The 14,335-nt window shown below is 38.8% G+C and overlaps 1 protein-coding gene across 15 annotated transcripts in view; it reads left to right on the forward strand.

The window, feature by feature from the left end:
• The window catches only part of LOC311433677 (protein bicaudal D homolog 1), a 294,907-nt gene that overhangs the window by 30,420 nt on the left and 250,152 nt on the right, over window positions 1-14,335 (forward strand). The window contains exon 1 of one of the 15 annotated variants that reach the window (XM_084513084.1): window positions 4,972-4,991. The exons of the other annotated variants lie outside the window; for them this stretch is intronic. The gene's annotated coding sequence lies outside the window, so the exon portion shown is untranslated. Of the gene's footprint in view, window positions 1-4,971; window positions 4,992-14,335 lie in introns of those variants that run through there. 15 annotated transcript variants of the gene reach the window in all.

Raw genomic sequence — 14,335 nt, forward strand, 5'->3', positions numbered from 1 at the left:
GTTTAACAAAATCTCAGAATATACTGATCCAGTTTTGATTTTGAGAGATGTAATGGTTACTCGATACTAACAAGAAGCCTTCTGTAGTGTTCTTAAAATAATATGGCTATTTCAATTATTAATAGCACTGTATAGTATATTAGTGATAACATCAGACTGTTTTTTTCCTGTATTTTCTGTCTTTATTTGGATTTTTTTACTCAAGTGATGCCTTTGTTGCTAGCAGATCGATTTTGCTGAATACAGACTTTGTTTCTCTCAGGGTTTCATAAAATCACCAGAAGTGTAGATGCAGCAGTATCTGCATAAATGCTCACTTTTGCCTATATCATAAAATGATTGGCAGCATGAGTAACATGCATACCACCGCAGACTCCTACAGAACAACACTTCTTTAAGCAACAACAACAAATCCTGTTCTGAGTTGTTGAGTAAATTTAGGACATCTAGCTTCCATGGTCAGAAAGACCAGCAGAGAGCAGAGAAGAAAGGCGGCCAGGAAAAAGGAAAGAGCTCAAAGCCTGTCTAGAGACTCTGAGCTTTTTGTAAATGTTTTTGTCTCTTGGGTGCAAAGTGTTTCTCCTGTGACCAGGGGCAAATCACAGATTTGTATGTTCAAGATGTAATGCTGCTGAATGTCAAGACTGCTACTGAAGGACCCAGTTGTGCAAGACGAAGTACCCCTTCAGAATTTGGCATGTTTTGATTTTTGACAGCTCATCTATAGTATAGTCCCTGTGATGCTCTCAGAAAGTCTCATTACCAATTGTGTGGTTAGTATTTTTCCTTCTTATAACTGTTACTTGTATAGGCACGTTCTTATTTTCAATGGCATTGTCAGCCTCCACTCTGCTTATGCTGCACCACTCAGAAGAACAAAAAATGGTAGAACTTGCATTTTGAACATGTTGAGAACTTGGTTGGTAAGGTCATAGTTTCTAGTCCACTCCCTTTACCTTGCTGTGAAGGTGTGCTCCCTGGGTTAATACTGTTTTAATTAATTTAATTAAATAAGCTGTTTTAATTTAAGGCCTGACTTGTGCAGAGGATGAGGAAGCCAGAAAGTTGGTTTAAATGTGCCTTCTATCTAGGGTCATGTTCTCAATAATGATCGGTAGGTAGTGCAGCCAGGGCCCTGTAGTGTGAAGCAAAAAATCCTGGCTGTGCAGAGATGTTTGACTGGCAGGTTGACAAAGGCAAATTGGCAACTGAAATTAAGCTACAGATCTGCAAATATTTGTGATAGAGTAATCTTTATTTGTTTATTTTTTTGTATGGGTTTGGTTGTGTTTGGGAGCATGGTTAATATTAATAATGTCACTTATATATTAGTAACCTCAAAAGTAGCAGTGCTGCAGCCAGGATCATAACAGATTGTTTATGATTTGAGAAGAGTGACTGCATCTTTATACCTGAATTTTTAGATCATTAGTGCAGCTCAAGACAGAAGACATTTAAAGCATACTGCTTACACAAGCAGTAATTAGTTTCTCTCCAGCAGTTCTTGGGTATTTATTTATTCCAAATGATGTGCAGTCATTGATTTTTTTTTTTTTTTTTTTTTTTTTTTTTTTTTTTTTTTTTGCGTTTGCTGTCCCATCAGTTTGAATCTTTAAGCTTAGGTATAGACAGATGACAATGAAATGTATTTTATTATTGCTTCATAAAGCATGTTTAATAACATTTTTTCTTGTTTGGAAAAGTATTTTGGTTATTAAATGATCTTAGGTATGGATGGTATGATATTAAATATGGAACTTGATTATTTGCAAGGCTTTCATTGTCATGGCTGATGTAGCAAAACTACTCAGCTTATTCTTGCTACACTGCTGCACTCAGTAGTATTGCCAAAACAGCCATGTAGTACTGCAAGCTTCTGTGTTAAATTCTGTTGGGACTATTTATCTGCTTAAAGGTTGAGTTTTGTCTAGATCAATGAATCTGCTCAAAGCAGAGTATAAACAGCTACGGAAATAGTGTTAAAGGAGCTGCATGTGAAAAGGTGTATTATAAATTTAAAAAAAAAAAAAAAAAAAAAGAAAAGAAAGAGACTTTCCTAATGTGCAATGGTGGGTCACGGAATAGGTCAAACATAAGCATGGTGGTGGCAGAACCTGTATTAGCAGGTTTGTGTGTTGCTCTAAACCTTCGTTCTTCAGGCTATGGTAAAAAACAACCTTTTTAACCCATGAGGACTGTGTGCTGTTGTTAGTGTTATTAAGGTAGAAGTCTATGTCCGTATTAGAGAAGTCTTTGCTTAGTGAGGCTGGGCGGTGAGTTACTTTGTTTTGTATGGTGCTGTGAATCAAGTCAAGTGGAAGGTGAGGGGACTGAACAGTGAATGCTTTAGCTGGCTTATAGTTGACTCCTTAATTGGAGCAGGTCATAATAATGCTAATTGTCTCTTTTGGGGTGATAACTATCATTCCTAAGCTGAAAGTCCTCATGTGTCTATGCAGAGGAAATAGCTTGTAACTCATCCATCACCAGTCAGACACTGGCTTAAAAGGACATAAAGGGAGCTTCAGATATGTGCTTCAGATTTGTGTTTAGTTTTGGGGTGGAAAAGCCAGAATCTGTAAAGCTCTTCTTTGAAACATGATTTTTCCTTCTACTAAGTTGTGGAAGATATGAGGGAAATAGTATGTGGAAGTACAACCCCTACTAGTTAAATCTCATCTCTTCTCAGATTAGTCTACATTGTGCGCCTTTGAAAGTGTAGATGTTTGATTTCTCCAGCTAAGGAGAACAGGACAATTTCTTTTTCATCACGCAGTGCAGATTCAGTTAACTGGCAAGGTGATAATTGCTCTGAGCAAGGAAATCCCTCTCCTTGGGGGTGGAACATGACACCCTCAGCAGTCCTGCTCCTGGCTGAGGGTACAGTGATTTGATCTCCCTTCACATGAAGGTTTTGCTGTGCTTCTGGCCTTAGGAGCTGTGTGAAGTCTGGTGCTGTGCAGCTTCATGTCTTCCTGGAGAGGCCCTAATAGGTCTGTTTGGTGCTTCTGCTTGTGCATTAGGCAGGAGGTGGTTCCTCTCCCTGGAAGTGGTGGAGCACATCCCATGGTACTTGCCCCAAATCTGCACCTGGGTATGGTGCGTTAGTTGGCAAGGTTCTGTGCTGCTCTTCTGCTGCTTTCACAAGCTGCTGCTTCCACCAGCACATTGGTTCAGCTCTGTTTTCATGGCTGTACTTCCAAGAAGGGTCTGCACAAAGATCTTCCTTTTTCCATTTGTTCCCTGAGACTGTTAACCTCCTCCTAGTGGGAGGAATTCTGCCTTGCTGGGTGATGTTCGTGCTTTCTTTGTCTTCTCTGTGAAAGTGCACCTATTTAAAGCCGTGCCTGTGCAAATGGTGTTGGGAGGATAAAACAGAAATAAAGGAAGGCATGGCCTGAGTACATGAGGGACAGGAACAAATCTGCTTACAGCTATCTTTAAGAAACTGCCAAGAGCTGTGCTGGTGTTAGTGGTTTTGTATATCCACATGGGGCTAGAGAAATGGAAGAGGGTAAAACAACCACAACAGCCTACCCTGTCTGCAGGTTTTCTATTTCTGTATTTCCTGGAACATTACATAGCTCTGCCGGGATCTCTTTGCTGCTCATCAGACCAGCCGTTTTCCTGAATATTCTTCGTATTCGGTTCCATCCTCTTCCAGTTCTCTCGCTTGGATGTTTCTTGAGAAGAGCTCTACTCTGCGAGCACTCAGCATGTACTTACAGTTTAACAAGTCAGCAGAAATAGCATTTTGTTTATTTCTGAAGGGGTTAGCTCCATAGCATGCAAACAAGGCCAAGGCCTTTATTTTGGAATAGCCCAGTTCCCCTGGTCCTGTGGTGGCAGCTGAGGGTTGTCATAAGATGACATGGAGAAATAATACAGCTTCTGTCTCATAGCAACAGCTTCTTCAATGCAGTATGTGTCTCTTTTCTTTTATAGGCTGGCTTCATGTAAAGGAGGAAAATTCAGAGACAACCTTGCTATTTCTAGTGCTAACAAAAAGTATTTATGTATCCAGTTGTTTAAGCTATTTAGGAAGAATATGGTGAACGAACTGTTTAGAGGAGGATGATTAATGTATGCTAACCACATTGTCCAGCTGAAGTTTGTTTACTGGACTAAAATGTCAATATTATCATCAGCTATTATCTTGAAAGGTTGGTATTTCTGTCTTCAGACAATGCACTATTCTTATAATACCAATGTGGCAGATGCAGGGAGGAGGCAGAGGACTCATGAAGCTCATAACATCTTACCTGTGTGTAAAACTTATTTCATACCTAGTGTTCTGGGAAATAGTGAATGAGATTTTGTCACATATTTCTAATTTTCACTATTCCAAGTGTCTTTATGCCACATAAGTAGGAACAACATACCCGTGGAAGTTGAAAACAGTTCTTAGATAGTAGATAGGGGGATTTGGTTTATCATCTACAGATGGGAAAAGAATCTGTTCATTCAAAACTGCAGATATTGCTTATGTATTTACACTACATAGGGTTTAATTTTTCATTTTAATTCTCATTTTAATTTTCATTTAATTCCATTTTAATTTGTATTTTTTCATTTTATCTCTATCCTAGTTTCAGTGACAGAATGCTACATTACTTTTTAAGCCTTAGCCATAAAGACATAGGAAACCAACTGCCCAAGTACTTCTTCACACCAACAAAGTGGGTACTTGTAGATAGCTTAAGGGCCTGATTATTTAAAGGTTGGCCACTCTTTGACCAGTCAGCACTTCAAAACTCTGTCCAAAAATAATCAAGCTACTGAATGTTTGGCCACAAGTGATGAAAGTAAAATCCTTGTATGCATCAGATGCTGCAATTTGTGACAATCCTTCCTTTCTCTGTGGAGGTAGAAAGAGGCAGAGGGAAGCAGGGCAGAGTTGGTATGGTCTCCATCAGCACCAGCTGGTGGCCTGATTCCAGGAGAAGAAGAGGTCAGGTCTGGGGACGGAGCAGCTGTGGGTCTGCAAGAAGGTGGGTGCACACATGAAGCAGCATGTAGGCCTTGGCACAGATCACTGGGCTACTATGTTTGGCAAGAAGTTCTTCACTTTCTTGCTATAAAATTTCACCTTGCCATAAAAAAGTAAAGATGTATTTGTGCAGGCTGTGTGGGTGCCTGCTGACTAAGCAGCGCTCATTACGAAATGGCAGAGGTCTAGAGACAACTGTGCAAACCCTTGATTAAACTGATCCTTTGTTCATGCTGTGTGTCTGTGAGCACCTTAAGCTGATTTGAAATATTATTTCTGGACATCAGTTTGCTTGTGGGGATTGAGCAGAAAGGGCTGGGTAGAGAGGTGCTCCTCAGGTGTTTTTAAAGTTTTGTTTGTTTTTAGTTTTGTTTGTTTGCTGCTCTATTCAGTAGCTCTGGTTTTGCAACAGTGCTGAGTAATTCTCCAAACAGTTTCTTATAATAGATTCTTTACTGTTTGATATTCTAGGAGGCTTTTTAAACAATACTGGAAATTAATAGGAGATATTAATGACTCATCATCATTGTTAATTTATCTTCACTACAAAAACCGCTCACATTACCTATTTAGGATCCTGGTCACATTCTAACATGCTTTATTGCAGATATCATCTGGAGGATAGACAGAGCAATTATTTGTGCTTGCAGTTATTGCAGGCATATCTCCGAGCTGTTAAGGAGGTGAGAATTGAAGTTATATGGATGTAATGCTTGGTTGCTGTGGGAACTTTGTGATAAGGATTTTTGAAAAAGAAAACCAAATCTTAATATATGATGGCAGGGCTGAAAACTTAATTCCAGGGTTATTTGACAGTGGCATTTTAAATCTTCTGAGTTGTTTACTAGAATCCCTGACTCTTGGGCAAGGGGCTGGTGAGCCTGCTCTGGTATGAAAGCTGTGAGTGTGAACCCTCCCAGTCAACTGGTGAGAGCAAACACCTAAAAATGAAAAGAACAGTCAGCCTAGGGGTCAACCCTCTGGACCCTACAGACAGAGTGGCTGGCTCCTGAATCGTGTGGAAACTTCCAGGTATTGCTATTGCATAATTCAATCTCGAACAAGGATTTCCTGCTGTGTATGGTCCCTGAGACGAGCCTCCAGTTGGATGCTGGGGGGCTGGCCAAGATGCCAGAGTGTGGATTGATTGCACAACAGCTCCTTTTGGCCCTCTTCAGCTCAGTCTGCTCCTTAGCAATCAGTCAGTCCTGGTGCCTGGGTTGCCTAAATATGCTCTACAGCCTGTGTTGGGGCACTCTCCATCCAGGCTCAGCAACCTTAAAGCCCCTGATGGTCTCTTGTAATGCTTGCCATCTGCAGAGAGGGGTTTTGACTGCTCATTGCTTTAGTGCCTTTGAGCTGTTAGCCCATAAACCTGACTGAAGGGATGGAGAGAAAGGGTGATTATATCTCTGTCAGTGAATTAATTCTAGAAAACATTTTTCAGCATTAGCTGTTAACAAAATCTTTGCCTTTTGGAAGTAGTTCTCAGCAATATCTCAGAACTGCCTCTTCAGATTATTTCCAAAGTTTCTAGTATAACTTTGTTCTACCCGTAGTTAAACATCAGCAAGACAGCCGCTTATTCGTAGGAGCTTTCATGGTTGCATTAGACAAAATTCAGTGTCTCTGAAATCAGGTGTTGATACATGCAGTAAGGAGAACTATGGGTGTAACTGTTGCAAAAACATTAATACCTTTGGGCTAAATATGAAGACTGAAATCCTTAGTGATCCTTTTTGGAAGATGTGTAACTTTATTTTTGCTTTATTTTCTCCATCTGGTGAAAACTTCTAATAAAATAAGGGACATTTTGTGTTTTTGTCTGTGTAAATACCAACTAGCACATAGTGAGAACTACTTTGCTTTACAATTAAAACTTCCTGAGCCTTTCCCCTGCTTACCCCCAATGCCTTCAGACACTGAGCATTTTTAAAAACTAAGTTATGTATAGTGTCTCCCTCTTCCATTACTTTTCATATATTGTGCCAGTGTGTTTTGTTGTTGGGGCTATAAAATGAACTGCTGCAGCACTTTTTGGTAGGCTGTTCAGTTGGCTTATTTTGGGTAAGAGATTACATACTTAATTCAGTGCGGCAAACCTGGCCATCAGGGAAAGGTAGTGGAAAGCCCTAGGGCAGATAGCACCCTGGGATTTAGTTTGCTGTCTAAATCTGAATATCTGCAACATGTGGGAGTACTTGGATTTTAAGATTTGATACACACCAATATCTTGAAGTAAAAGGCATGAAAAACACAGCAGAGAACTGAAGAGAAAAAAATCTAAATATATGGTAAATCACATGAGTGTGACTAATCTATTCAAGACTTACATGTTTGGATTATTTCACAGTGACCTTTAGGACACTGAATATTTGAAAATAAAGTTTTGTCATAATTTAGTATACCTAATATACTTCTAGTTTATGCATTAGCAATTCCAAATGAGCTATCTTCTGTTATAACTCAAACAGCCCCTCCCCTTCCATTGTAAAACTTTCTCTCTACTTCACCATCCTTTTTTTTTTTTTTTTTTTTTTTTTTTTTTTTTTTTTTGAATTAAGAAAGTATCAGGTAATCTCACATCAGTGGTAAAGGGTTTGGTCCAAACTACTCAAAGTCTTAATAGTTTTCATTCAACCCAAGTTTGTGTTGTAAACTGAAATGTATATTATGTATATTTGGACATGCATTGATTTGCACCAGCATGTGATGTGCTTCATTTTTGTATGCTGTCTGTTATTTAAACACCATAAAAAGTTAGATTAAACTTTATAAAATTCTTATTTTCAGGTAGAGTTATAAAGAAATTGCTATTATGAAACTGAAGTTCCTAAGTCTTAAAATAAAAAAATAACGCTTCTCTTTCTGGAAGTAAATGAGTGTGGACTCTAGATCATAACCACACCAGCATTATTATATTTGGAAGTTCTTTGAAACATAAGAGCTTACAACTTTCAGTAAGGTTTCAAAGACCATCACAGTTACAGTAATACTAATAAATCTATAATAGGTTAGGAAGGAAACGTGATAGCCTTTATTAGACCAAATGAAAAAGTGGTAAAAGCAAACCAGCTTTTCAAGATCTAGGCTTTTGCTTGAGTTTGAAACAGGAGCATTAACTTCAAGCAAACTACTGACTCATAATAATTGTCTTGTGTTTAAGTGTCATCTCTGAGTGTCCAGTTGTTTTGCAGTAGCGATATCGGCGTATGTGCTTCCTACAAAACAAGATATTTGTAGCAATATTTCTGGCAGTATTTTTCACTGGTCAGAGAAAACAAGGAGCTGTGCTATACTCTAATGTGGATTGCCTTCACATGGCATTGCATTTGATGATGTTGGATGAAGACACAACATTTTTTTTAAATGTGTAGATTCAGTGGGTGAAACACTTCATGGCTATGTATATTGTGAGTTTTCTTCGAAAGCATTCAGTAGAGTTTGATTTATCGCTTCCATTACAATACCTGTCAGTGACGACGGTAATACATATTATCTCTAGAAATGTAATTAAGTGGGGAACCCCAGGATTACTCTGAAATAAGGACCCAAAAATTAAATCAAAGCACCAGCAGAAAACAGTCTTGCCTATAAGTATGCGATGAATCGTGACCAGTGAGAAAGTTTTAGCCTGTGTTACGTTTTTCGTAGAGAGGACAGGAATACAGATTGTTAAACTCCAGTGTTTAATATCTCTGACACAAGTCAATGTAACTTAAAAAAAAAAAAAAAAGCCATCAAACCCATTCTTAAGTTTTTCAAGCTGTAACACAGCAATGTGTAAAAAGTAGATCTTAGAAGAAATGGGTCTTGGATGACAACAGAAATACCTTACCAAAACATTTGGATTCATTTAAAAAAAAAAAAAAAAGCATCTGAACTTCATGTGTGAAAAAGCATAGATGCAATTGTAGTATGTGTTTCACAGAGAAAGAAAAGAGGTTAAGCAGCAGCCTATTGGAAAATACAGTTCACTGCTTTTATAGCCTTTGTGCTTAACACATTATGTTAAATATATTTGTGACTCTTGGTATGACAGTGATAAATGGCTTCTTGGATCAGAGGTCTGGGATAAATCAATAAGGAAACTTCTCCTTCAGTATACTTGTATCTGTTGACACATGGGAGAGATATTACTGAATAACAGAGGTGAAGAAAAGAATTCCCTAACAACTGGTAAACTTCTGTTTTTATTGGATAGGCAGACAAGTATTAGAGGAGTTCAAATTTAATTCTAAGCAATTTAGATGCGAAGTAGACAAGTAATCACTTCATTTAATAGCTATCAAAGGTTAGGACCTTTTGCATATTTCTAGAAACAGGAATTCAAGGTAGCTAGTGGAGGCTGGAAAGTTCCTCATGCAAACAATTACCTGTGTCAGCACTTCCTTCTGCACTCAGTAATATGAATAATTTAGTTCTTTGCTAATGTCAGTAAGAACTGTTTTTCAAAGCTGTCTTTACATTAACTTTCTACTATTTATATGGGGGCTTCCCCCCCGCCCCCCGGCACCCCAAAATAATTGTTTATATAGAACTGAAATCCTTCCTTAATGACAGCACCATAGCAGTACATGAGGCACAGAGAAAGAAGTAGTTGTGGTGAAATGAAGTCCAGTTCCCGTGTTTATTTCCTGAAGTCTTTATGCTAACTCAGAAGCTGTGGCTTCCTTCATAGCAGCTCATTTTTTTTTTATTTGTACATTACTATTCTTGATTGCTTGTGGAAGAAAAAAACACCCTAAAATATATGAAAATATTTTACTCACAATGATGGAATGCCACTATATTTTTTTGTGAAAGATTCTGCATAGAGTGTTCTTACAGAATTAAGAGTACCAGCTGACAGGTAAAAGTAGGGATACTTAATCTCATTGATGTTTGCTTTTTCCAGCTTCACTGAAACAGATGGAAATCTGCCATGAGTATAAAACACTGTCACCAAAGCCCAGTATCCCTCTTCATGCAGGAAAAGGAGATGGAAAGTGTGGAAAATGCAGCTTTGTAGTAGAGATGAGAATCTTGCTCAAACCTGAGTAGTTGAATATTGCCTAAGGGAGCAAACATGGTGGCAATGAATCTTTCCATGGTCACAAGCCAAAGGAGCTGTGTAACTACACAGTGGAGCTGCTGGAATTGTGATGCTTGTCTCTAGCAGGGTTGTGTTATGAAGTGAATCTAGGTCACCTGTGGAGATGATGTCAGGTCAACTGTCTTCAATATTCTCTTTCCCAGCATACGAGGTTCAGGTAATTCTGCAGCTCAGAGACATAATCCAACTAGAAAGCCTGTTGAATCCAATTATGTTGCATGGGCAAAGGCCACTAAGTTCTCACTCCCCAGTGTTGTCAATGAATCTTGAAAGATATAGTTAAAAAATGACTATGTAGATGCAGACTAAACTAGCAACAACCCCTTCTAATAAAATACAGGCAGAGTTCCACCAAGGGAGAGGTAGGTTCTCAATTTCCTGCTCAGAATTTCCAAAATGTGCTCCATCTTTTCCTCTGAGAACAGCTCTGAGGCAAAGCGTTTCTGATTTGAGGGTGGCTAAAAGCTGAAAGCAGGGAAATGAAGGGGCCCACAGACACCACTGTTACAGAGCAGGTTTTCTTTTAGCTGAGCAATGCCAAAGATGCTGAGAAAGGGGAAACAAGACTGGATAGATGAGGATTAAGTCAGGGACTAAGGAGAGCAATCCCATCTCTAAACTAGTAGCCCCAGGCTAATGGCAGGATGGCAGTGACATGGTGATGAAGAAATAGGGTGTAATAATTAGTCCTTCTTGTTACACATCTCACTGCACTGAAAGTGTCTTCCCAGAACATTGCATTTTGAAATGGAGAACTATTAATCTATGAAGAATATATTTATAAAAATAATGATTTAAAAATGGGTATTCTTCAGAGAAGGACGGCCCAGTGACTTTACTCCTGGGTGTATGGTAAGCATCACAAGGTATTTGGACAGGTTTCTAAGAAAGAAGTGAGAGGACCCAATAGTTGAGGTCTCTTACCCATATTCGTAGCACAGTGAATCTGGAGGTTCTGGAAACAAAATACAGGTAGTAACTGTTTTGCTGTGCCCTCCATGAGGGGCAGAAGGGAATAAGCAGTCATTCTTTGAGAAACAGAAGGGAAGTGAAACTGAACGGAGTGCTCTTTAAGCATGAAGATCAAGGAAAAAAAATCAGACATGGTATACACATTTCTGCATTAATATCAGGAAACTGACAGGAAAAATACAGGAACTAAATGCTTATCTTAAAAAGATGTTGATTAGAATATACATCCTAAAGTTGGTAGGACGATGACAACTGTGGGGATAATATAGTATTGAAGTACAGGGAAAGACAGGCTTAGCAGATGGGGAAACTGTTGCATGATAAAGCTTAAAGTCAGGTCAGATTAGCAGCTTATCATAAGTAACAAAATCCCCATGAGTTTAGACTATAGGCACAGAAAAGGAAGATATGGTAGAATGACTTTATCATCAGTGTGTTTATACTAACAGTAATACTGTGAGGAAGATCGGAAGGACTGTAGAGGGATGAGGTACAACAGTCATGGGAGAGAGAGGTCTTTAATATCCATCTGGATTGCATGCGTATCATAGTAGGTTGGAGTACTGAAACTAAGCTTCAAACGCAGTGACCAATTCACAGACTGACTAGTGAGAGGATTCATAAGAGGACAGGCAGCAGCTGGTTCCTGAGCTGTGTATGCAGAGGGGTTTCAAAATGTCATGGCAGAAAGGCTGTCCTGTAATAGTGTACAGAAATACAGCATCTCTCCAGGGGCAGCAAGAGCTAGAAAGTTTCCTTTCAGAAGCCAAGGACAATGCTATTGAGAACAGAAAAGGAGGGTGTTTTTGTATGTGTGTTTTTTGTTTTGTTTTGTTAAACACTACAAGTCTCAGAGTAAAGGGTCAAACATTTAAAGACAATTTATTGGAGGCTCCAAGGAAGAGTATTGTCTATTGGGAAATAAAATAAAAGGGGGTACAGTGGGGTTATATAGCAATGAAAAAGAGGGCAGTGTAACTGAAAAAACACATAACCCTAACTCCCTGAAGACTCCTCTGGAAAGCTGAAGTTGGATGAAAATGAGAAACATAAATAAAAGAAACCTCTCAGGTCACATTAAATTTTCTTTGGAGATGCACTGGGAGTACAAATACTGTCACCAGTTTTTGCAGGGACAACAAGCCACTACAAGATTTAAATACATATATTTGAGAATATTTAAAGTCATACTAGTAAAAGCACAAGTGGTTTTTTTTTTTTCTTTTTTTTTTTTTTTTTTTCCTCCCTGTCTTTGCATTGGAAAATGAAGACTTGCATTCCACAATCTTTCGTTCTAATGTAGAGGATACTAAAGGATTCTTCTCTCTCTGTAGAAAAGGGGGCTGGAGGAACAAATGAGTAAAATAGATAGTAACAAGTCACAGCATTGATATGGTATGCATCATAGAACTGGAACATGATTCAGCACCACACGGCTGAAATGGTTGTAAAAAGGGGTGAGGTGGGGAGGCAGTATGTACAGGAAAGACCAAAAATCCAATTGTCTCTGAGGAAGATTAAGTAAGGTCACTTTCAAATGCAGAATTAACCTTTGGATAAACAGGTTGCATAGCAGAATAGTCAATACAACTTTTGCAACAAGAAATTATGACCCACTAACCTATTGAAGCTCTTTTGAAGCACAAGCACATTGACTTGAGCTGGCACTTTCACTTCAGATGTGATGTCTAAAGGTTATAAAATATTTTCTCTTGAAAACTGTCTTTCAGTATTGGCAAACAAACAAACAAACAAACAACAACAACAAAATGCAGTTAAACTGTGAAACTTGTCACTTTGCTGCTTTGTTTCACAAAGGGACAGAATGTGTTTCTGAAATACCTGTAGAGAGCCGTTCAACACAGGTAGCATTTATGGCTCAGGAAGTTCCAAATGTGCAAGCTGGTGTGTATTCTGAGGATATCTTACTGTACTGTGCTTTTTTCTTGGCTGCTTCCCTAGGACTCTGCTAACTGTTGGAGATGGTAGGTGAGCCTTTGCTGACATATATAGCCTTTCTTACCTCCCAGGAAATAGAAAAAGTGAATTTATGGATAAATATCTGTAAATTACACACATTTTAAAAGATTTGTTCTTGTATACAAATAATTCTTCTTTTCATTCCTAATATTTTATAGCTGCTTTAGAGCTGCTGTTTTGAAAGAAGCAGGTGAGAATTCTTCTTTTGTCTCAGTAAAGCAGGTGTGACTCTAGGTTGTACACCTTGACCTAGAACAAGCTCACCAAAGAGTAGGCAGCGTCATTGGTGAATGAAAAGTGAGTGAAATGCTATTTGGTATGGGGCTTGTTTGGAGTTGTGCAACAGTCTGGCTTTTTTGGTTTCCTGATCTGCCAGTTAACACAGTTGTACCCATCCTAGTGTGGGAAGGTGGGAAAATGTGGTTGGGAGGAGGAAGAACGGGGAAGGCTGTTCATAGAAGCAGCCTGTGGTTAACTTAGACTGTCAAGTCTTGCACCTCAGCTCACTCATAAAAGTCTCATGCACCTAATCTTTGCATGAAAGTTGCATTTGTTTAATTAAAATTGTTTTTCTTTTTGGAAACAGGTGTGAAATTGTAGGTAGAGCTTCATAAATCTATTGGATCCTACTGGCTAATAGGTAAGCTTGAACTAGCAAATAATTCAGCTAGCAATTTCTTTAGACAAGAAGTTTAGCAGCAGTTTTACAATAGGAATTAAGAAAAAAAAAAAGTATTTGTGTTAGGGTACAGATTCTTTGTCCTGGATGTATTGCCAGGGAGCTCAGAAGCCTCAGGAAGGCTTTAGAAATCTTTCACAGTCTTTTTTTTGAGAATGTGACCCAGCAACCATTTAAAAAGATGAACTCTTTAAGTGATTTCTTTTTGGGGTTCTATCAGAAGAAAGAACAGAAGAATAAAGTTAGCAGCAGGAAATATAGGAAGAAACAGGCCATTCATTTCTTGCAAAATAGGTCAATGTTCCCAACAGCCGGGGTAAGCAAAGGGTAAGCTCCACAGCATTCTCATTAGCTATAGGTGGGATGGAGAGTGTAAGCCATGCATAACCCTCTTGGAGTAAGGACCAAAATGACTAGGAAATAAGGAGGCTCTTCTGAGGATGAACAGTTGATGGTGTGCATTTGCTGGTCAGCTAGAGCTTCTATGGAGAAGTGGAGAAGTTGCATGATGCGTTGAACCCTATAGCGGCTGGAGAAAGTGCATGCTCAGTTAACATGCACTTAAACAGAGTGGGAAGCAGTTTTAAATAATGCAAATATTGGCAGCACCGAATTAGAA

This window comes from Aythya ferina, assembly GCF_964211825.1.
Source record: "Aythya ferina genome assembly, chromosome: 1".
NCBI classification, from domain to species: Eukaryota; Metazoa; Chordata; class Aves; order Anseriformes; family Anatidae; genus Aythya; species Aythya ferina.